The sequence below is a fragment of the Tenrec ecaudatus genome, unplaced genomic scaffold (genome assembly GCF_050624435.1).
Source record: "Tenrec ecaudatus isolate mTenEca1 unplaced genomic scaffold, mTenEca1.hap1 Scaffold_266, whole genome shotgun sequence".
Taxonomy (NCBI): domain Eukaryota; kingdom Metazoa; phylum Chordata; class Mammalia; order Afrosoricida; family Tenrecidae; genus Tenrec; species Tenrec ecaudatus.
In genome coordinates this window covers 497,367-522,084 of record NW_027458836.1, presented here as the reverse complement: position 1 = coordinate 522,084, position 24,718 = coordinate 497,367, and the positions used below count along the sequence as shown (strand labels likewise).

Genomic DNA, 24,718 nt, shown 5'->3' with positions numbered 1-24,718 from the left:
ATTTTAGCCTTATTCCCCACCTCAGGGACCCAATGTGGATGTTCTGCTAGCTGCTGAGTATTCCAGTTATGTAAATATGACTTACACAAAATGGATTCTGGAACTGGTTCATTTGCTACAGGGTGGGTTTGGAGAGCCACCAGCCCACCTGAAGATGAACTTGAAGTAAGAGACTCCGTTACAATATTGACCTCCATGTGCCCCCACACCAAATGGTGGGTCACAGTGATGTTTTAGGCCTTCTAGAATTGGTCTCAGTTAGAGCCAGTGTCCAATAATCCCTAAAAAAATCTAATTATTTCTTTTCCCACAGTGAACACTCACTCTTGTAAAATGCTGATGATCCATTTGAGGAAGGCTGACAAAAAAATAACAGAAAATTTTGTCATTATAGTGGGGGTCCTTCCACAGGGAAACATAGCCCCTGCTCTTTTTAATGGGTTATGGGTCTGTAAACTATCTCACCTCAGGGAATGATTGAACAATTATGACTCTTCTAATCATTTGAGTTTCACTGCTGTTCACTTGACCCAGATTTTTTTTTCTGCTTAGACAGATCAAGTAAATATTCATTAGGTTTCCTATGTTTTTCACTCCCAAGGACTTCCTGCCTGAGTAGACAATACCATGAGTCCATGACAGTCAAGCTGTTCTGATTCCCACTTTGACTCAGCTGTCCATTATAGTAGCCACATCCACCTGTCTCTGTCAATTAAGTGCTGCCATTTGGCCCCTACTTCCCTGCAACCCAATCAGCCCAAGTGTAGTTAGGTGTCACTATTCCAATAAGTCCATTTCCACAGTGAAATGTGACTTACATAAAATAGCAATCTTCAGAGATGCTGGGACTACATTTGCAATTGGGCTCCCTCCTCTTGCAGTAAAGGTGTGAGTTCTACTCCATGTGCGTCTGTAGACCCATCCTGATTAATCCATTATAGCATGCCCAACTCCTTAATCTTGTGGATACCTTCTGCTACAATATACTTTGACTGGACTTGTCATTGAGCATGATTTATTTATGCCATCATACAACCCACGAATCAGCTTCACTGAATCAACCAAAAAGTGTCTTAGATTGAAACATTAAATTTATATTCTGCACTTAGTGGGCCCATATCAGTAAACTAAGACTGATCCAACTTTATGTTCTACACACCATTATTAGCCATTCTTATATCTATATTCTCTACGTTTCTGGAAATTCTTTTGGAGTATAGTGTACCTCTGCCTGGGTCACCATGTATATGTCATCTTTTAGAGCTTGCTGGAACATAAGTCTAGTCTTAGGTCTAGAAGCAATAATGGGTGGTGAATTCATTAACTGGAAACATTTATCAGTATCTTTTAAAGCATCTCCTCAAGCAAGGCTCCAGTAAATGCCCAGGATTCATATCAGCATGCACTATTGAGTTAATCTTTTCATGTGGTGGGAAGGGATAATAGTTTTTTTTACTGATCATGAATTAAGATGGAGCAATCTCTTCAGATGGAAACAATCTGCTCTTAGCTAAAGTAACATTATGGAAATTGGGGGCTCAGTCCACCCGTCTTCTTAATTATCTGCCTGTATCTCCCCATCCCAAGGCGTAAGAGTCCGTTTTGTTCCCAATCAATATTCTCAATTTAACAGCATTTGAGGTTGAGAATTGAGTTGGCACTGTAATTCATCATTCTTAGGATATTACTCTTGAGTTTATTTTTTCAGTAATATCACCTCTGTTACCACAAAAAGAAAACCTTTTTTTTAAAGAATAAATGTAAACTTTGAAGTCTTTTATGCATTTTTTGATCTTTGACTCTGAAGTCCTGAGTTCATGTCTTTCCTTCTACCAATTTATCTTTTGTAAGTAGGATAAATAATCAGCTTCTCCATACTGCTTACCCCGAAACAATTGCAGAAGAATATCAAACATGCTATCACTTAGAGCATCAATTTCCACCAATTCCTGATGTGCGGGTGGTGATACACTGCGTGCATCGAGTAGTGACTGTCAGACAGGGTAGAACTGCCCTCTGTGGATTTCTGAGACTAGTTATGGGAGTAGAAAGCTTCATCTTTCTCTTCCTGGTGGTTTTGAACTGCTGACACTGAGGTGAGCCCAATGCGTAACCACTAGAGCACACCGCACACCACGATTTCACAGTGCCCTTTATATGCATGGGGGCAGTTATTAGTACCTTCAAACCTGATCAGACTTGGGAACCAATTGAGAAAATTGATCTGTACAACTTTGTTTCTCTAGAATCACTCTTGGAACCAAATGTTTTACACCGGGTTCTCCAGAGAAGCAAAAATTGTGGTGTGTGTGTGTGTGTGTGTGTGTGTGTGTGTGTGTGTGTGTGTGTGTGTGTACTGCTATACTGAACCCAAATCTGGATTCTCTCCTCTGGAACACCAGTTTCCTGTGAGCTCTTTTCCTATAGTTACACCAGAGTAGGGTTTTTGTGCTTGGTGAAGTATAGGGTAAACAGAAAAGATGACTCGCATTGAGATTAATTGACACAGTGGCTGTAAAATGAGTTTTAGGATGGTGCAGGACCAGGCAGTGTTTCCTTATGTTGTACAAAGTGTCACTATGAGTCAAAACTGACTTGATGACATTTAGCAATGTAATCTATATGTGTTTTTTATTTATTTTCTTTTTTAATGTCAGTGATTGTTTATTTATTTACTTATTTGTTTTAAAAGATCATTTTATTAGGGGCTCATACAACTCCAATCACAATCCATACATACATCAATTGTGTAAAGCACATTTGTACATTCAATGCCCTCATCATTCTCAAAACATTTGCTCTCCACCCAAGCCCCTGGCATCAGGTCCTCATTTTTAACCCTCTCTTCCCCCTCCCGCCTCCCTCATGAACCTTTGATAATTTATAAGTTATTATTTTCTCATATCTTGGTCTGTCCCACATCTCCCTACCCCCACTTTTCTGTTGTATGTCCCCCAGGGAGGAGGTCACATGTAGATCCTTGAAATCAGTTCCCCCTTTCTAACCCACTCTCTCTCTATGCTCCCAGCAGCGCCACTCACACCACTGGTCCTGAGGGGATCATCTGCCCTGGATTCCCTGTGGTTCCAGTTCCCATCTGTACCAGTGTACCTCCTCTGGTCTAGTCAGGCTTGCAAGGTAGGATTCAGATCTTGACAGTGGGGTGGGGGGAGGAAGCATTTAGGAACTAGAGGAAAGTTGTATTTTTTCACGTTGCTACATCGCACCCTGACTGTTTCGTCTCCTCCCCAAGACCCTTCTGTAAGGGTATGTCCAGTGACCTACAAATGGGCTTTGGGTCTCCACTCCGCACTCCCCTGCTCATTCACTATGGTAAGATTTTTGTTCTGATAATGCCTTAAACCTGATCCCTTGAAACTTTGTAATCGCACAGGCTGGTGTGCTTCTTCCATGTGGGCTTTATTGCTTCTGAACCAGATGGCCGCTTGTTTACCTTCAAACCTTTTAGACCCCAGATGCTATATTTTTTGATAGCCAGGCACCATCAGCTTTCTTAACCACATTTGGTTGTTCACCCTTTTTGTCTTCAACGGTTGTGTCGGGAAGGTGAGCATCATAAAATGCCAATTTAAAAGAAGAAAGTATTCTTACATTGAGGGAGTACTTGAGTGGAGTCCCAATGTCCTTCTACTACCTTAATACTAAACCTATAAATACATGCACATAGATCTATTTCCCTAGTCTCATGTACAAATATATTTGCATATGTACATGTCTTTATCTAGACCTCTATGAAAACCCTTTGCCTCCCAGCTCTTTCCTCTATTTCCTTTGACTTCCCTCCTGTCCCACTCTCATGCTCAGTCCCCACCAGTGTTTCGGCAATTCCTCTTAGTCACATTACCCTTGATCATGCCCAACCAGGCCTCCTACACCCTCCTCACCAGCAATTTGGATCCCTTGTTGTTCCCTTGTCCCTGGGTTTGTTAACACCACTTCCTTACCTCCCCCTCTCCCATGTCCCACGGAACTATTGGTCCCGTTGTTTTCTCCTATTGTTCATCCAGCCTATCTTATTTAGACAGACCTGTGGAGATAATAACATGCACAAAAACAAGACAGAGCAAAACCAAGCAACAATATACAACAAAATAACAACATACTAATGAGAAAAAACAAAACACAACAAGAAAGAAAACTTGTAATTAGTTCAAGGATTGTTTGTTGGTCTTTAAAAGTGTTTTCCAGTCCAGTCTGTTGGGGCATCATGCCCTGGCCCCAAAGTCTACCTTCAGCATTCACTGGGGACCTCGCCGCTCTATTCCCTTGCTGTTCTGTTACACCCCTTAATTATTTTGCCTCGATGTGGTGGGATCCGATTGGGTGCAATACCCACACTGTGTCTCTGGTGTTGTCCTCTGTAGAGATATGGGTCAGTGAGGGACGTCATGTCTCATAGTGGGGCTGGCCATGTGATCCTCTCTGTCGACTGACTGCTCTAATTGGGAATATCAACCTCATGGCCTGGTGGTCCATGATGTGCTCTACTCTCTCCTCCTCCCCCTTCATATGCTCCCATATGCTCTGATCAGATATGTCCCTTTTCCAGAGCTGTAGATTCAGTGCTGTCCGTTGAAATAAATTCTTCTGAGGGGAAGGGCAGGTGTCCATTTGGTTGGTGTTGGGGCCAGCCCCCCAGACCCCTCCACTGATTCACTACTCCGCACCGGCATGTTGCATTCACATCTTGGAGCACCGGGTTGAAATCTGGTCCCTCTTTCCCTATGGAGACAAAAATAGTACCCTCCCATTGGGTGGGTTAGTGTCCTGTGCCCCCGCTACCCTTTTCTTTATTATTATTTTTTTTCTTACCCCACCTCCGTTTTAGTTGTGTACCATGTGTACCCCTGTGTTTGGTCTGGTCCCTGCCATATTATGTGGTCCTTGCCCCAGGAATGTTTGTATACCGTAGCTTTTTCCCTATGCCTCTTTTGTCTTTTTTTTTAAAGATTACCTCAGCAGCCTTTGAAGTCTTTCCATATTTAAGTCAGTGCTATCTGAGGTCTGTTTTCTTTTTGCCCTCTGGGTGAGGTTGTTCTATGTGGTGGGCTCTTATTTATGCTTGGTGGGTGTTGTTCTTCTGCCCATACTGGGTTTGCAAGGATCTTTTGTAGGCTGGATTTCTTCTAACATATTCTTTGAGTTTTTCCTTGTCTGGGAAGACTCTTACTTCTCCATCTATATTGATAGATAATTTGACTGGGTAAGGTATTCTTGAGTTTGCATTGTTTTCCTTCAATTTTGGGAATATGTTATTCCACTCTCTCCTCTTCTTCATAGATTCTGCTGATAGGTCTGAGCATATTCTTATTTGGGAACCTTTGTATGTGATTGCTTGCTTGTTTTTCCCTAGCCGCACTCATGATTTTCTCCTTTTCCTCTAAATTGCATAATTTAATTCTTTTGTGCCTTGGTGACTTCTTCTTGTGATACAGTCTTGCTGGGGTTCTTTCAGCCTCCTAAATGGTTGCCTGGTTCTCATTCACTAAGCTGGGGAAGCTTTCCTCCAAGAATTCTCTCACTATTGTTGCATATGACTTCTTTGTTGTCTTCCTCCGGTAAGCCAATAGTTCTCATGTTGTTCCGCTTCATAACATCAGACATCACTCTTAAGTTTTCTTCAACTTCTCTGATGATCTTATTAGATTTTTGTTTGCATTTGTTAAAGTCTGCCTGGCTGCCCTCCAAGTCACTGATGCAGTTCTCTGATTCCTCCAGTCGATTCTTGAGTTACGTGAGTCTGCTACTGGTTTTTGTTATCTCCTCCCTAAGCTCCTGTATTTCTCTTTTATTTATGGCTTTTACCTCTTCTATCATTTCATCCTTTTTCTGTATTGTTGCCCCATATCCTCTATGAATCCAAGTAGCATTCTGAAAATTCCTTTCTGTGACTGTTCAATGTCTCCTTCCTCTATGCATGTCATTATGTTCAGGCCATCTTCAGGCATTGCCTTTTGTTTTTCCCGTTGTTTCGTTGAGGTCGTTTGGGCTGATGGCTGTTTGCCTTGTGTTGGTTTAGATGAGCCAGGTGCCATTTTCCTGTGAGTTGTATAGCACTGGCTCTCTCTGGGAGACTTGCAGGAGAACTTCTTCGAACTGCCTATAGCTTATTTCACTATGGAATTAACCTACCACTTTATCCTCCTATAGCTTCCCTCTCAGGGAAGTGACCCAGAAGGCTGGTGGGTTGCCTGCTTTGGTGTTGCTGAGGTTGGGCAGAGGTTCCTACAACAGCTTGAAAGGTTGAGGAGTGTTGGCTGAGCTACCTTAGGACTCCAGGCACACATGTAGGAATTCCCCTGTTAGATGTTTTAGCAGAGTATCCCCTGGTGGAGGTTGGCAGGCCCTTTCCCAGCCTCCCTAGCTACACAGGGTGGAGTTCACCTAGCTGGGTGTGGCCCAGGCATACATGCCCTAGGCTAAGGGGAGTGGTCTGGAGAGACCAAGAAAGAGAAAGAGGAGGGAAAAAATCAAGCCCGCTGAGCCTGTGGGGGGCAGGGGAGGGGAGGATATAGTGAAGACATGGAAACAAAGTAACAAATGTAGCTGAGTCCCGATCCCCCGCCAGTGGAGCTGCAAGGGTTTAGTCCCTGCTCTGAGGCGGCAGCAGCAAGCTGTGGCTGTGTTGAGAAAAGGCCCCTGTGCAGCCCTCCAAGACTGAGGGGGCACAGAGAGGAGCTGCAAGGGTCCAGTCCTTGCCCCGAGGTGGGTGGTGGCAAACTGTGGCTGTGTTGAGACCAAGCCGCTGTACAGGCTCCAAATGGTCCCAGGCTCCAGCAGAGACAGTGGCAGGGCCAAGGTCAAATCCAACCATCCTCCACTGAGGTAAGCCAAAAGCCCCCAGCCCCTCAAAACCATGTGGGTCTGAGCCTACTTATCATTATGATGCTCCTCCTGCATTCCAGCAGTGTTGAAATTCCCTCTAAGCAACTCTCCTGGGCTGAAATCTGCAGAGTTCCTCTGGTATGTATTACTCCATCGCCATCTTGCCGGAAATCTCTGTTGTTGCTTTTTTTTTTTTTTAATCTCCCCCCCTCCCCAATCTTCTCTTAGGAGCTAATACAGACATCATACCATTTCATAGTTCAATCTCATTAAACAGCATTGTGGTATTGTGACCAAAATCCACTTCAGTCTTTTCTTCCTCCTTGATATCAGTTCCCCCTACTAATGCACCCCACCCACCACTTCCCCCACTGCACCCCCAGGAACCCTTATTCTAATTGTTGTTTCTCTAGCTTCATTTATCCTGTGTTTCATATACCAAAAAACATTGAAAAACACATAAAAAGCGTCAAGAAGGCTACCCACAATGACAAAATACAACAGATATAAAACCCAATATTAAAAAAAAAAACACAGAAAATATTAAAAACCAAATCAAGGTCAAATGTATCAAGTGGCAAAGTTTTAACCAATCAGGTCAGGTTTATCATTTTAATCTACAACAGTCATCTCTCCAATATTCTCTGTCTGATAACCAGCTTATTCTCATCTCTCAATTATGGTCAGAAGGAAATCACCAAAGGCTTATTTCCTATGTAGATCCTGCAAATATATTTTGGCCTTCTGATGTCATCCATTGCCTTCTACACACCAGAATCTCACAATATAAGCTCTGATAGTATTCCATCCTTAATATCTGGATTATATAATTTATAATCCTTAGGTCATAGATGTTGGTGTGCTTCTTCCATGTGGGCTTAGTTGACATATCACTTAAATTGCTGCTTATTTGAAAACAACCCTTTAAGAACCAGATGATGATAGCCTGGCACTATCTAATTTCTTCCCTGCACTTTGCTATGCAACCGTATCTTCTGTGTTTCATTTGTGAAGGTGAGTAATGAGTAGGGCCATGTCATCAGAAATAATTGTTCTTAGCCTGGAGCTAAAATTAAGTGCGAGCCCCAAATCCATTCCCAGATCTATGTTTTTAATTTGCCTCTGGCTCACCTTAGAGATATCCTTGTTAGTTTATGGTAGCAAATGATATCAATCTTCTCCATGGATCATAGGACCTTTTGTTTATAGTGTCATTAATTAAGCTATGGTACTAATTTTTTGAACACTAGGGAGAGAGGGAGATTAAATAAGGGTAGGCTAACTATATCTCAATATCTATATTATTCATTTTTATAGAATAAATCCTTACCTGACTGGATGCTATTTACTTAAAGAAGTAGAGTTGGTTATCAGGCAAAACTTGCAATAATATTCACTGATAATGCCATTCAGGTCTGCCAGAATAAAACATATCTTAATACAGCAAGTAAGGCATTAAAGTATTAAGTCAATGTTGGTCTACCTACTGAGCTAGGTGTTTATATAAATGCATGTATGTGATCATGAGGTGTCAATAGGATCAGGTATCAGGCATCAAAGAACAAAATATCATATTGTGAATGAGGAGGAGGAGTGAGGAGGACCCAAAGCCCATATGTAGGCAACTGAACATCCCCTTACAGAATGGCCACAGGGAGGAGATGAGTCAGTCAGGGTGCAGTATAGCAATGATGAAACATGCAACTTTCCTCTAGTTCTTTAGGCTTCCCTCCCCCACCCCCATCATGATCCCTTGTACAAATCCAGCTAGAACAGAGGATGTACACTGGTACAGATAGAAACTGGAAACACTGGGAATCTAGGACAGATGAACTCCACAGGACCAATAATGAGAGTAGTGATACCAGGAGGGTAAGTGGAAGGTAGGGTAGAAAGGGGGAACTGATCTCAAGGTACATATAACCCCGTCCCTGGGGAGTGAACAACAGAAAAGTGGGTGGAAGAGACATTGGACAGTGTAACACATGACAAAATAATAATAATTTATAAATTATGAAGAGTTCTTGAGGGAGGATGGGTGGGGAGGGAGGGGACAAAATAAGCTGACACCAAGGGCTCAAGTAGAAAGCAAATGCTTTGAGAATAATGATGGCAACAAATGTATAAATGTGCATGACACAATGGATGCATGACACAATGGATTGTGATAAGAGTTGTACGAACCCCCAGTAAAATTATTTTTAAAAATTAAAATAAATGCAAGTATTTGATTGTATGTGTGTAATAAAACACATAGACACAAGTATGGATATTTCTTATATATAACCCAATAACTCATTATTAAGATTTGGGGTTTTCAGGGACAAGGGAATAACACATGATCTAAAATCGATGGTAAGGAGGCTGTAGAATGCCTGGTGGGTTGATCAAGTGCAATGTAGTCAAGAAGAATTACTGAAAGCCAAATGAAGGTCAAACATGATAGTGGGACAAGAGGAAAGTAAAAGGAAATAGAGGAAATAACTGAGGCAAAAGATATTTTAGATGCATAAATACAGGCATGTACATGTGTAAATATATTTATATATAACAATAGGGACATAGATCTATGTGCATATATTTATATGTTAAATAATAAGGTAGCAGACGGACATTACTCAACATGGCTCAAGTCCTCCCTCAATGCAAGAACACTTTGTTCTAATAACCTGGCATTCTGTGATGCTCAGCATCCCGACAACAATCGCTGAAGACAAAATGGGTGCATATGCTAATGTGGTGAAGAAAGCTGATGGTGCCCAGCTATTAAAATATATTAGTGCCTAGAGTCTTAAAGACTTGAAGATAAAAAAGCGGCCATCTAGCTGGGAAGCGAAAAAAGTCCACATGGAAGAAGCACACCAGCCTGTGTGATCATGAGATGTAGACAGTATCAGGTATCCAGCATCAGAAAGGCCCAAACAAACAATCATATTGATTCAAACACTGGGGTAGGGAGGGGAGACCCAAAGCCCATCTGTAGACAATTGGACATTCCCTCACCATAGATTCACAAGGAAGGAACAAGCCAGCAAGGGTGCAGTATAGCACTGATAAAACATGCAACATTCCTGTAGTTCTTTAATGCTTCCCTCCCCCAGCCCCACTATCATGACCCCAGTTCTACCTACAAATCTGGCTAGAACAATAATGAGAGTAGCGATACCAGGAGGGTTGGGGACAGTAGAGGGAGAAAGGGGGAACTGATCCAAATGATCAATGTAAACACACACACACACACACACACACACCCTAGGGTGAGGAACAACAGAAATTAGTGAAGGGAGACAGCAGACAGTGTAAGATATGAAAATAGCAATAATTTATCATTTGTCAAGGGTTTATGAGGATAGGAGGGTGGAAGAGGGAGGGGGAAAAAAAGGAGGATCTGATACCGAGGGCTCAAGTAGAAAGAAACTGTTTTGAAAAGGATGAAGACAACATATGTGCTAAAATGTGCTTGAACTAATGGTTGTATGGATTGTTGCAAGAGTTGTAAAAGCCCCCAATAGAATGATAAATAAATTTTAGATTTGAAGGATTAAAGCCATAGTCTTTTGGGACATCTCATTCATTCAGTATAATTTAGTTTATGAAGTTATGTTCTACTTTTTAGTTTGTTGAATGTTTTCTGGAGTTTCAAAAGCTTATGACTGGTCACCTAAGGTACAACTTAGAGTTCTACTTAAAGTGAACCAAAGAGTAAGATGGAAACTAAAGACCCGAAGAAGAATCCAATCCAAAAATCACATCCACATTTACCTGAGACCAGAAGAACTAGATGGCTACCATTACCTAATTAGTACCATTGTAGATGGCTCGTGATAATAAAACCATAAATTCCTATTATATAAAAACAATAAAAGATAGATCTGATCTGGAAGACTTAACATTATTGATATGAAATAATCTTTAAACCTTGAACCAAAACTCACCCTGAAGTCTCTTTATAGCTAAATAACACATTAGCCCCCAAACTAATAAATACCACCCATAAGTACTGTGTCTTTTTAAAGAGATCACCCATATGTGACCCTGATAGACATTGAAGCCAGATTTAAATGAGGATGTGGAACAAGGGATACCATTGCTGATGTCAGTGGATCTTGGCTGAAAGCAGAGTACACCAGAGGTTGCTTGTGTTTTATTCAGTAGGCTAAACTATCTCATGTGTGAATCATAACAGTTTGGATAGCCATGAGAAGAATGGGAATTCCAGACCACTTCATTGTGCTCATGTAAAACTTGTGCATGGACCATGAGACAGTTGTGGGTACAAACAAGGGTATCCTACTCAGTTTAAAATCAGGAAAGGTGTGCATCAGGGCTGTGTCCTCTCACCACACTTCTTCACTCTGTGTGCTGAGCACATCATCAGAAAAGCTGCATTTCATGAAGAAGAATGGCAATGATTAGAAAAACATAATAACAATTTGTGATGTGCAGATGACATGATCTTACTTGATGAAAATCAGGAGGACTTGAAGTAATTTCTGATGAAGATCGAGGATTAAAGCCTTTAGTATAGATTACATCCCAATATAAAATAGATCAAAATCCCCACAACTGGACCAATAGGTAACTTGATAAATCGAGTAGAGATTGAAGTTATCAAGGATTTCGCCTTGCTTGGATCTGCAATCAGTGCTCATGAAAGCAGCAGTCAGGAGATTAAATGATGCGATACATTAGATAAATATGCACAAGATCTCTTTAAACTGTTAAAAAGTAAGGATGTTACTTTGAGGACTAATGTGTGCCTGACCCAAGCCATGATACCATTTTGACTGTATCATTTCAGTTCCCTCATGAACTTTTTCACTTCCCTTGCGTACACATGGAAATTGGATATTGAATAAGGAAGACTGAAGAATAATTTATGCATTTGAGCTATGGTGCTAGCAAAGGATATTGAAAGTACCACAAACTACAAAAAACAAATCTGTCTTGGAAGAAGTAGAGCAGGGAAGCTCATTAGAGGCAAGGATGCCAAGACTTCATCTTCTTTCCCTGTGCATGTTATCACGAGAGACCAGTAACTATGAAAAGAGGAAGCCCTCGGAAAGATGAATTGACACAGTGGCTGCAACAAGGGCCTTGAACATATGAACAATTGTGAGCATGGCACAGGGCCAGGCAGTGTTTCGTTGTGTTGTACTTAGGGTCACTATGAGTTGGAAATGACTCAGTAGCACTGAACAACAACTAAAATAAGTTTAGAGTCTTTCTACCTAATATATATATGTCCATCATGTCCTGTCGTGTATCTATCCATCCCTCTATCCAGTTGTTCCTCCTTAATTTAGAAAACCTTACTGGTGTTGGTACACTTCTCCTAAATTCTTCAAGTGGTACCACGTTTAACTATCTTCCCTTTATTTCAGGCCAACTTCAAGTCTGGAGCCCTCTGGAGCTCAGCAGCCCCTCCTTTCATACCCCTGAGATCCAAGCCCAGATAATCTGGGAAGAGCTTGGCGTTGGCAGCAGTGGTTTCCTCAGTATGCAAGAGCTGACTCTGGTCTGTCAAACCATTGGGCTACAAGACCTTGAGAAAGAGGTGAGAGAAAGCCTGAGACTGACCTGTCTCAACCACTTTTCTTTGAAATGTTTGGTCTGAAAACTCTCACCCTCTTTTAGACTATGATTCAGACATATCAATTTCTCATTAAAACTCTTGACTGGCTTCAAAACTCCTGTCAAAGAATATATCTCAGACCCCCCCCCCCCCATTGTGATAAACTCTCACCACTGTAGGGCAGTTGTGCCAGGCACTCTTAGACACAGTCACTCAAGATCACCGTTCCCTGCCTGCCAGGCTGATTGTACTACGGCCAAGTAAGGCCTCTTTAGAACCTGTCTGTAGTCTCATCAGATGGGAATAGAGGTGGAGTGTTATATTGCAGTCCTCACTCTTCATTAAAGCGCTCTTGGCCTAGCTGCTGTTATCCTGTGACCCACTGGAGCCAGGCTGGTTTTTGTGGGTACATCTTCCACCGACATACTGCAAGTTCCCAGCCACAGCAGATAGGAAATAAGTTATTTATGGAGTTCAGGCAGTTTGAATGACTCAGCTACTGATTATGGAACTAAAACAGACACGGTAGTATAGATTTCCCTTGAGACTGATAAGGAAAAATATTTTGGAAATACAGCCAGTTGGGACCTAGACAATTTTGAATGTGGATGAAGATGAGCAAGCTGCCCTTGTTGAATGCTTGATCCAAAAGTTTGGAGAAGCAGGAGGCCCAATGGTGACATCTGGGTTGAGCTGCCTGTTTGTGGAACCTCTGCATTAAGCAAAACATGTGTTCTGATCCAGGTGTATGACTTTTGTTTAGGAAATGGAAGATTTGTTTAACAAATTGGATCAAGATGGAGATGGCAGAGTAAGTCTTGAGGAATTCCAGCTTAGCCTGTTCAGTCATAGACCCAATTCATTTCCGAAATCTTCTACTCCCATCGAACTGAGTGATCCTTGGACTCATTACCAGGTAAAATAGGACAAATAAATTATGAACCACATTAAGTATTATCTTTCTGATGACTGCAACCATAACCGTCAGCATCTTTCACAAACCTGTCCTCTCTGAGTCACCTGACTGTTGTCCAGGGGTTCAAGAGGGATAAGTAACAGAGATATGTGTTTGAGATTCTGGGGTCACACAGACCTCCATAACTGTATGTCCCTGGATGGCATGCTCATCTCTGAGCCTCATGCTCCTCATCTATAAAATGGGGCAATTGTGATGCCTGCCTCCCAGGTGTTGTTCTATAAGACCAAGTAGTGTCTGACATGACAGCTTCAGCCATTCTTAATTGTGGGATAGAGAACATTTCAGTAGGGAAATCCCTTTTCCCTCATACCATGATGCAGCAGGAGAGCAATGTCAAAGAGCATTCTGCAACATCTCCCTCGGGCAGCCCTTTTGATTTAGGTCCTGAGTCTGGATTCCTCCCTCCTATCCCTGGGTTTTATGTCTTGCAGAAGTACCAGGTCTCCGTGCAGCTTTAAACAGAACAGATTTAGGCAGTTTCCTTAAATCATAGCATTGCTCAGTGACTGCTGGGTTAGCACTTTCCGAACAGAAGAAATTCCTTCTCCCACCACAGAGCAGACTGCTCTAAGGAATTCTTGCTTTCTGCACAAGGATGTGGCTGACTCCCATGTTGTGTGGGAGGCAGAGTAAAACCAGTGTGATATTCTTCACCACTGAGTAGGTACTTCTGAGAGCATAAGTTTTTCATTCTAAAATCAACAAGAATGCAGGAAGAAGATATTCAAGAGCATTAAGGAGAGATTTCAGGCCATATAAGGTAAAAAAAAAAATCAGAGTATGGCCCTTATATGTCACTGATTGGGTTAATTGGCAGATATGACTTCCTTGAAGCAGAAGCAGCCCCATGTTCCCTTTGTATTCATCTGAAGTATAGACTAATGTGGACATTGAACTAGGGATGGATGTGCGCATAGTTGGCATTAAAGAATCAAGATAGTGGCTATAGAGCCGTACCGCTTCTTGTGCCATGCACACCTTCCTGAACAGAGGCTCTCTGGCCAGAGGTGTGAGTTTGTAAGGAGGAATCTTGGGGAAATGACCTAGGCAGGCAGGTATGTCTTCCAGGAGACACCCACATCAAGTGAAGTGTGATCCCTGTTTGTGGATTAAGATTTGAACATGGAAATGGGTTTCTCTTCTTTGTCAAGGATTTTCTCCAGGGTAAGTTGCACTGAGGCTAAGAACTAGGGAAGATACAGAAACAAGGGTAACTCATGTCCAAATGTGGAGACCTAGGTGTTGCTGGAAGCTAGTGTAGGATAAGGATCTCAAAGTGGCACCCCTGAGCCTGCAAGGGCAGGATCCCTAAGAGTTCTGTAACCTCGAATACCACTGAAGTATGGGTCCTATGGTAGTTACACAATCTGGTGTCAACTTGTGGAGGGGTAGAGTCTAGCCTATCAATCAGGTCATAGCTTGATGACCTCATTTGGACCCACCACGAAGATAAATAGCTCACTGGAGGCCAGATAGACACAGTCTCTGCATCGTCTTCCTTCGGACAAGTCACATGGAGCTAGGCTGATGAAAGCCAGAGCCTTAGAGCTGGAGGAGCCACGTGGAGACCCACACCGGCACTGAGATGCTTAGACTGCCACTGGATCCACAAGATATTTTACTCTCTGATCTTCCTGCATTCAGTATCATTGCATATGTTTTGTGAGTTTGAAGAGGACTTTATAGATTGATGTCAGACATATGTGCTAATATCAGACTTACGGACTTGATTTGAACTAGGGTGGGATGTTTTTGTGATATTCAACTGCTCTTGTATATAGAGCTCTTTCTACACACAGATGGGTGTCTATGAATTTGTTTCTCTAGTCTACTCAGACTAACACATTATGGTCCCTTGGGAGTGGAGTACTAGATAAAAGAATCATAAAGATGGAGAGTGGATGTTTGTTTGATCTCTGCTTCATGATAGTGCTTCTTTGGCTAGCCAGAAGTCAGATATGGCCATGCAGTTTACTGGATAGTTTTCTGGAAAGAACATGGGAAGTTAAAGTTTGGATTCTTTTCATTGGTTGTAGTCTTTGGTTATTCTTGTGTGAAATGGTGAAAATGTGATTAATGTATATTTTGAGCTCAGGGGACAAAATCACCCCTTGAATTTCTCAGAGTTGCTTAGTGAAAATGGCTGACAGAAGGTCAAAATGGCTGAGAGAAAGCTGGCTGGAGGGGCAGGGAGCACTTCAGGCAAGACGGCAACTGAGTAACACATAGCAGAGGGACTCTGCAGAAATTAGCGCAGGAGAGTCACTAAGGGGGATGTTGTGCACTGCCTGGTTGCAGGAGGAGCGTCATAAAGATAAACAGGCAAATATCCACTCGGTTTTGAGGAGCTGGGGGCTTTGTCTTACCACAGTGAAGGCTGGCTAAGGTCTAACCTTAGCCCCACCACTGTCTCAGCCAGAGATGGGATCATCTGGAGCTGGCACAAAGGCTTTATCTTAACACAGCCACACTTCAACTCCGAATTGTGGAAGGGTTTAAACCCCTCCAGCCCCAGGGTCAGGGATGGGGTTAAGCTATATTGTTACTTTTGTTTCTCACTCTTCCTTCTTTCCCACTACAGTTTCAACAGGCTCTTCTTTTTTTTCCTCTCTCTTTCTCTTCCTTTTAATCTCACACACCACTGCCAACCTCCAGGCATCTCCTCTTATCCTAGGGCTTTTACTCAACAAAGAGGCTAGAGATCTTAATATTACAATTAGACAATTTGACCTGATAGATGTGCACAAAGCTATTCACCCAAATACAAAAGAATTTACATTCTTTTCAAGCCCACATGACACATATTCAAAGATAGAGGTGCTGGGGCATTAGATGAATCTGCATAAGTTTAAGCACATTGATATATGTACCTCTCTCTCTGACCACTGTGCCATAAGACTGGAAAACCAACAAAAGGAAGATGAAGAAAACAAGGACAAACAATTGGAAGATGATAACTCTCTTGCAAAAGGAGTGTGTGCTGGCCCAGATCAGAGATGAAATTAGGGAATTTCTGGAAATCAACAAGAATGAGCACATGATGTACCAAAACTTATGGGACACAGCAAAGGCAGTTATCAGAGGAAGTCTCATAGCAATACATGAACACATGAAAGAGGAAGAGAGACTTATGATTGATATGCTGGCACAAAATTTACAGCAACTAAAGCTGAGTCAACAGGACAAACCTATTAATAGATTAAGAAAATAAATAATAAAAATCATGGCTGAGATTCAGAAGAGGGAAAATAAGAAAACTATGGTAAAATTAGTGCTGCTAAAAGTTGTTTCTTTGAACAGATAAATAATTGACAGGTTTTTCTTTTCTAATTTGTCATTTGTTTTTTTTGTTGTTGTTTTCTTTTGTTGCTTTGTTTTGGTCCGTCATGTTTTTGGTGCATATTATTATCTCTGTAGGTCTATCTAGATAAGATAGGCAGGATAAACCATCTGGAAGACAAAACGGGACTGACAGTATTGCAGGGACATGGGTGAGGGACAGGTGGGGGAAAGGACATGTGTGTTAAAAGCCCAGGGACAAGTGAACAACAAGTGATCCAAAAATGATGGCAACGAATAGGTAGGAGGCCTGGTAGGGCTTGATCAAGGGCAATGTAACCAAGAGGAATTACTGAAACCCAAATGAAGACTGAACATGATAGTGGGACAAGAGGGAAGGCAGAAATGATCACAATGATCTGCATATAACCCCCTACCTGGGGGACGTACAATAGACATGTGGGGGATGGGAGACATTGAACAGTGTAAGATATGAGAAAATAATAATAATTTATAAATAATACTTTATAAATTATCGTGAAGGCAGGAGTGTGGGGGAGGAAGGGAGAAAATGCTTAGCTGATACCAAGGGTTCAAGTAGAAAGAAAATATCTTGAGAATGATGATGATGGCAACAAATGTACAAATGTGCCCGACACAATGGATGTATGAATGGATTGTGATAAGAGTTGTATGAGCCCCAATGAAATTATTTTAAAAAATAAAAATAAATAATGAACCCTGGCTCTGGCTTGATGCTGTCAGAGGCCTAATGCCATATTTTCTATCAATAGAAGCGTTTAGATAATGAGTAAGATAACTAAATAAGCATCGAATTTGACTGTTTTACGAATAGAGCTTAGGATCTGATGCTACTCTGTTTATACTGATTTTTTTTCTGTTTATTATTATTGATATATGATTGATAGAAATGATTATTGGGAAATTTGAAAATAGAGAGCTTGTAAGCCCACTTGTTTCTCGTCATTAAAACTGGATTGTTAGATGGGTTTAGGACACACCCGCAAAGAAGGCTTTGAAAAAATAAGCTCTGAAAAGAAAAGTGTCTTCAGTGTTGAGGACATTTAAGGGTGAAGAGACTTGCCAAGGGCTGTTGACAGATTGACAGGGGGAAAAAGGGAACTCTTTGGATATTTAAATTTTGAACTCGTGGTTTTGTCAGAAGCTGGGAAAAAATCTGGAACCATGAAGAAAACTACTCTCTGGGCTGAATATTACAGGGAGCCTGTGGGCAGGCTGAACTGCTTGCTAGGCGACCACCCAGATCCACTTGTTGAGTGGAAGTGGGCGAAATGCAGCAATAAAGAGACAGATTGAGTCTGGCCACTGACACTCATGGACCTTGTTTCAGGAACGTGAAGAGAAAACGAGAGTGGGTTGACTGGTCTGAAATTCATGATCTAGCGCAAGGGGGCTAGGCTTGTTGAAAATTTGTGACAGTGCCCATGGTCTAGAAGCGAGGTGACCAATGGGCACCATGTGGACGCTGAGTGAAGCAGCCCACATTGAGTTGACCAGAATCCGACCAGATGAAGAGATGTTTGAGCCTGTGAAGTAGAGATATTGCTGCAGACTTCATGGATAGCCTGTCCTGATTTGACTTTACTATGGATGGGGAGTTCACAAGGTTCTAACTGGGATGAAGGTTCCTCAGAACACGGCTGATGTAAGTGGGCAGTATAGAAATTTTATACCTAAAATGGAGATGATAAAGGCATGAAGTGGTTGGCTACAAACTTTCATAGGTGCTGGAATATGTACATAGGATTATAGGTTTAAGTGTGTGTTCCTTAACTGCGATGCTTAGGCATAGAATATTGTTTTGTCACTTATATAATATATTTAAATGAGGATGGCACATACTGAATGGTACACTTATTAGTTTTATCTTGTTAGTTACAGATATGATTTTATTATTTTTTTGTTAAGAATTATGTATGGGTAAAAAGTTGTGTAAAAGTGTCAACTTGACAAAGGTTGGTCTGTGGTAGTTACATATTCTGGTGTCAACTTGTTGAGGGGTGTTGTCTAGCATGTCAATCAGGTCACAGCTTGATAACCTCATTTAGGCGTGCCACTGAGATAAATAGCTTACTGGAGGCCAGATAGATACAGAGGCCAGATAGATACAGATAGGTGCTTCATCCTCCTCTGGACAAGCCACATGAAGCTAGACTGATGGCAGATAGAGCCATGGAGCCACATGGAGACTCATGCCAGCCCTGAGATGTTTATAATGCCACTGGATCCACAAGACTTTCCATCCACTGGCCTGTGATCTTCCTGCATTTGGCATATTGCATGTGTTTCGTGAGTCTGAGGAGGATTTTATAGATTGGGATTGGACATATGTGCTAATATTGGATTTATGGACTTAATCTGGACTTGGGGTGAAATTTTTTCTCAATATTCAATTGCTCTTGTGTATAAAGCTTTCTCTTAACACCTATGAGTGTCTATGAATTTGTTTTTCTAATCTACCCAGACTAACAGGTCTTTCAGCACAGCAACTTGACCCATTATCCTGCTGTCATAGCCATCTACTCTTCCTGTCACGTGTATTTCTACATACAGCACACACTTGTACACATATCCACACAGTTTGGACCCATCCACTGTATACATGTACACCCACTATATATACACACCTGATACATGTAGTCAATGCTACATGTATACACCCAAACTATAGATGCGTCTGTCATACACACACACACACACACACACACACACACACTTAACTATACACACACACTATATATGCACATGATACAAGGTGGTACCCTCCCAGAACTGGAATTGTGCTGGGCAGAGTAGACCTTTCCTAATATGACTTTTTCTCCCTCTTTGAGAGCTCCGAGTTGCAGCGCCACCTGAGAAGGTTCTCTCTGGTCACAGTGAATTTTTTGTAAAAGCGGTTTCACTGGAACCTTGTTTTTCATGATGGCGAATTTAAGAGAACAGCATGCAGCTATGAAACTTTGTTTCCTCCTCAGGAAAAATGCCAAAGCAACTGTTGTGATGTTGAATACAGTTTAGAAAGACAGTGCTATGGGAAAAACTCTAAGTGTATGAGTAGTTTTCTCATTTCAAAAGAGGTGAAATGTTGATTGATGGCAAACCTCATTCTGGACGTCCATCATCTTATCGAACAGATAAAAATGTCGATTTGTAGTGCATTTGGAATTCGTTCCACCAGGTTAGACTGTTAGTCAAGCTTTCTATTAGAGGATCTGAAAAGATTTCGTAACAGTGTGCGGCAAAAACAGGCCTGATTTATGGCAGACAGGGGACTGGTTTTGCCACCATGATAATGCACCTGCTCACACAGCCATCTCAGTGTGCCAGGTTCTGGCAAAAAGCAGAATGTCTCTCTTGCCCCATGCACCTTACTCACCTGACCTTGCATTGTGTGACTTTTTTTTGTTTCCTCGAAGAAGAGGGACATGGAAGGATAACTATTTGAGGACATAGAAGAGTGAAGAAAAACACTAGGGAGGTGCTGTCAGCCATCCAAACAGATGAGTTTGAAAAATGTTTCCAAGAATTAAATTGCAGATTTTACAAATGTATCAAGTGTAATTGAGAGTACTTTGTAGGTGACAAGTTTGTTTTGTAAAAGAATTTAAATGCATGCCCCATGGTTGCTGGGCACTGTTGGGCAGGTACAGCTTTCCAGCGATGGCAATGGGCCAGAGCGATCCTGGGATGCATGCATGGGGCTGTTCCTTTTCAGCAGCCTCCATAGCCCGGTCACTGGTACATGGAAAAAAATTAAATACATAGCTTTGAAAAAAATTCCAGGGTTTTTTTGGGGGGGTACCACCTACTATATGCACACAAATTGTAAGGCACACAAACTCATGCCCACCACACACACTGCTAGTGTACGTAAACATCATAAACACAGTGCCTACACATCCCTTCACTATACATTCTGTATGCATTCATGCACAGTATATTCATATACATGCACTCTCTACACACCCACACTAAATTCACTGCAGAGATATGAGTGTATACACAGTATATAATACCTTTGGGGCATATAATGTCAAACTGAGGAGTGGGCGGATTCAGTCTTTTGTTTGTGGAGCACAAAGTCCTACCCCTCTCTTGATACCTCTCACCTGAGAATTGCCCATTTGCACTGTCATTTTAGGGCAGAAACTGGAAGGAGGCCAGGGTGGTAGAGTCTCCTGTATTATTTCAAAGTAGAGTGTGCCATATCTTGTGTGTGTCTCCACAGTTTGGCTATAGAGTGTGATGTTTGACCATGTCATGTGGTATACCTGTTAGATAGATAGATAGATAGATAGATAGATAGATAGATAGATAGATAGATAGATAGATAGATAACCTACTTACTAACAGGTATACTAGCTCTGTACTGATGTCATATATATATATATGACAGCAGGAGAATCAGGTGGACATGGTATAGGGGAAACCCATTCTGAGCCTCATATTTTCTAGAGTAAGTGGCTAGAGGGTTCATAGCAGTTCCAGATGCATTTGAGTATCTGGGACTCTCCATTGATAGCCATGGTGCCCTCTTCCACCTGCAAACAGAGTAAAATACCTGCTCTAGAGTGTTGTCCAGTTGGCACGCAGAGCACCCAGCGTAGCTTAGTAAGCTCGGTGAACAAGCTCCTTCATTAGAGAATTGGTGACTCCGTGAGTACAGGCAGAGGAGGTTTCTGCTCCCTTGAGCCTGACTCAGGAAGTGTACTGCTGGGAGAAGATGAGGGATGAAGGGTGGAGAGTATAGCCAGGACAAGCCTGGTGGTCATCAGAGAAGGGACCGGAAAGAGTCCAGGATGAGCCAGAAAGAGCAAGAGGAGCATGATTTAAGCTGTGGGGCTGGACTTGAAAGGGCTAAAAAATTGCTAGGTATCCTTCTATCTGGAGGCCAGCGAGCCGGTGTGTCAGAAAAGAGGAGTTAAGGGTGATTGAGCAAGGTATTGAGGGTCCCAGATCCAGATCCCAGCCAGCAAGGCAGTGAGGAGAGGGTAGCTGAAGAGCCATGAGCAGGTTGGAGCAAGGTGGTTTTTACTCTGAGGGAGGCAGGAGCGCTGGATGCCTGGAGCAGAAATGTGATGACCTGAAGGCGTGGAGAACACTCATTCTTACTCCCAGGGATTCCTGACAACACATATTTACTGGAAAGGGCTCTGAGGTAGAAAAAAATTTAAGGGAAATATTTCTTGCCCTTGTGGATTCATAGAATATCTGAACGTAGCAGGTCAGCTTTCCGCTTGAGAGACTTTACCATCATCGTAAGACTCCCCTAGCTTGCTTAGCTGAAAGCTGCTTGCTTCTGTATTCCCAGTAATGTGCAGTTTCACACACAGGGAAGCCCACTCTGCTTTTGGAGCCTCTTAGGAATTTCTCCATGATGGCAAGCCCCTCTTTAGGCTCTTCCTTTGTGAGGCCCTGTGTACCTTGTTCGTCATGCCAGAGAGATGCGGATAGTTCACGGGCTGCACTTACACACCCAACTCACACTCATCCTCACTGCCATTGACTCAGTGTGGACTCATAGCGACCATACAGGACACAGTAGGCCTGCCCTGGCAGTTTGCAAGCCTGTAGCTCTCTGTGGGAGTAGAAAGCCCTGTCTGCTGCCTTCTGGCTCCAGAGCAGTCATGGCTGCTTTGATGAATCACGTCGCTGTGCCCAGCCCTCTCACCTTTGCTAGAAAGTGAAGAGAGCGATAACTGGTGAGGTTGTTCTTGCTAGGCAGCGTGCAGGTTTATGCAGTGGGGGACACGAGAAACAAGAGATTGGGCTGAACAGACGTGCGTGCTCACAGCACTTTCTTGGTCCCTGGTGTACAGGCCACAGAGGAGAGCAGCTGCCACACGACCACTTCGTCCCTCGTGTCCATCTGCTCAGACCGGCACCTCTTCTCCGGCATCGATGACGGCAGTGGGTTTGCATGCCCTGAGCAGGTGGTGGCTCTGTGGGCCCAGGAGGGCATTCAAAATGGCAAGGAGATTTTGCAGGTTTGGAAATGGATGGCCACAGCTGCTCCGCTGAGAATGGGCTGAGGGTGGGGTGGGAGCCCGAGAGGGTTACTGTGCTTGGCCTCTGCTCTCTGGCTTCCTTACTCCTGCTGCAACAGAGAATCCCAGACAGGGAAATTCTCGGGAAACTTTTCTTTTTGGCTATTAATATATAAAAATTTTAATTTTGAAAGAGCATAAATAAAATACAGAGAAAACAACAGTGATAAAAACACTCTGAAGGTAGGTTTTCATGTATTAGATACTTCCCCCTTTGCCATGCTAACCTTTCAGGCTTGTTGCTTGGACAAGGCAGCACTCCGACGGGCGTTGGAACAAGCACACTTTTGTGGTGGCATCAGAGTCAGAGAAGGTGCATGTGTATAGTCAGCACTGACCACTACATAAGGGCATGCATTCTGCCAAGTCCTTTGATCAAAAAAGACCTAGGTGGGAACTGTGCCACTTGGCTCCACAGGCCAGCCTCGCATTCCTGGAAGCCATGGGGGTTTCCTGCCCATGCTCCTCCATTTCTTCTGCAACTGGCCCAGGAGACTAGCCTGGTGTAGCTCTTGCTCTTGGACTTAGTGTCACACTGTGCAGTAGTCAATTTAAAATAAATATAACAAAGATTCATTTTTAAACATTCATTGTTTCATTCTGTATATGTGGGTGGTAAGATGCACATAACATCTCTTTTTAAGTTTATTTTTCAAAATTCTGAGAGAGAAGGAAGATTTCATTTTCTGTAATACTTTTGACCATGGCTCATGTCCTCTGATACATAATTTTTCTACCAATACAAATCATCAGTGTGTGTGTGTGTAGACAGATAAATAGATAGATAGATAGATATTATGGAGATATGAAATATGTGTCAGGATTCTTTACATATATTACGTTAGGAGTCTCTCCCAGAATTCTTTTAGTTTGAAATGGTAAAAACTCAACTCCAAGTGGCATAAGGAAAAAGGAGAATGTAAAATAAAATAATAATTTATAAATTATTAAGGGTTCATGAGGAAGGGGGCAATGGGGAGGGAAGGGGAGGGAAAAAAGGAAAATGAGCTGATTCCAGGAACCCAAGTGGAAGGCGAATTTTGAGAATGACGAGGACAACGAATGTATAAGGGTGCTTTACTCAATTGATGTATGTATGGATTGTGATAAGAGTTGTATGAGCCAAATAAAATGATTTTTTTTTTAAGAAAGAATGTTAGTGGCTTACAGTGGTGGGCAGTTGGCAGAGTTAATTTAGCCACTGCTCTCTGTAAGTGCCTGTATCAGTACCCTTTCATCTCTAAATGCTTCCAAATTTTCCTTTGCTATCAAGTTAATTTCAACTCATCATGATGCTAGGGGGCAGAATGGACTTACCCCTTTGGGTTTCCAAGAATTTAAATCTTTATGGGAATAGATAGCCTCTACTTTATTCCTCAGGGAAATGGGGTGGTTCAAACTGTTGACCTTGAAGTTAACATCTTATTGCATTACCCACCACACCACCAGAGCTCCTTCCAGTGCCCTTAGCCTTGGGCAAAGTCTCCTCTCTGTAGCTCCATACAGCCTTTATAATTATTGGGTTTAGGTGGGGGGAAGGGCCCCTCTCTTGCTATTAATCCCCATGAAGTACTATGCATGGAGTCATATTCTTCCTCATGTGTCCCTGGCTCAGGCACAGTGGGATCTCCTATTGACAGCCAAGGAGTTGGAGTGGGGGCGGCCCCAAGAGGAAAAGTCTCAGGCAAATGGGAGAGCCAAGGAAAATGGAGTCTGGAGTCAAATTGTTGAGAGACTTAAACTCATCTTGAATGTCCCTTGGGATTTATTTCTAGAGCCTCGAATTCAGTGTGGATGAGAAGGTGAACCTTCTGGATCTGGCCTGGGCTATCAACAACAAGCTCCTGATGGTCACTGGTGTCATTCAGCAAGCGGCCCTGGCCTCCTACCACCAGGAGCTGAGCTACCTCCAGTAAGAGGCTGGGAGAGGTTGTTTCAAGGCTAGGGGTG

General features: G+C 42.5%; 1 non-coding gene and 1 pseudogene across 1 annotated transcript; both read left to right on the top strand.

Annotated features, from left to right (window-relative positions):
- LOC142436427 (ninein-like protein) overlaps positions 1-24,718 on the top strand; it is a 97,689-nt pseudogene that overhangs the window by 5,875 nt on the left and 67,096 nt on the right.
- Positions 20,336-20,467, top strand: LOC142436428 (small nucleolar RNA SNORA84). Its single transcript, XR_012781941.1, has one exon. It is a non-coding gene; the product is annotated as a small nucleolar RNA SNORA84 (small nucleolar RNA).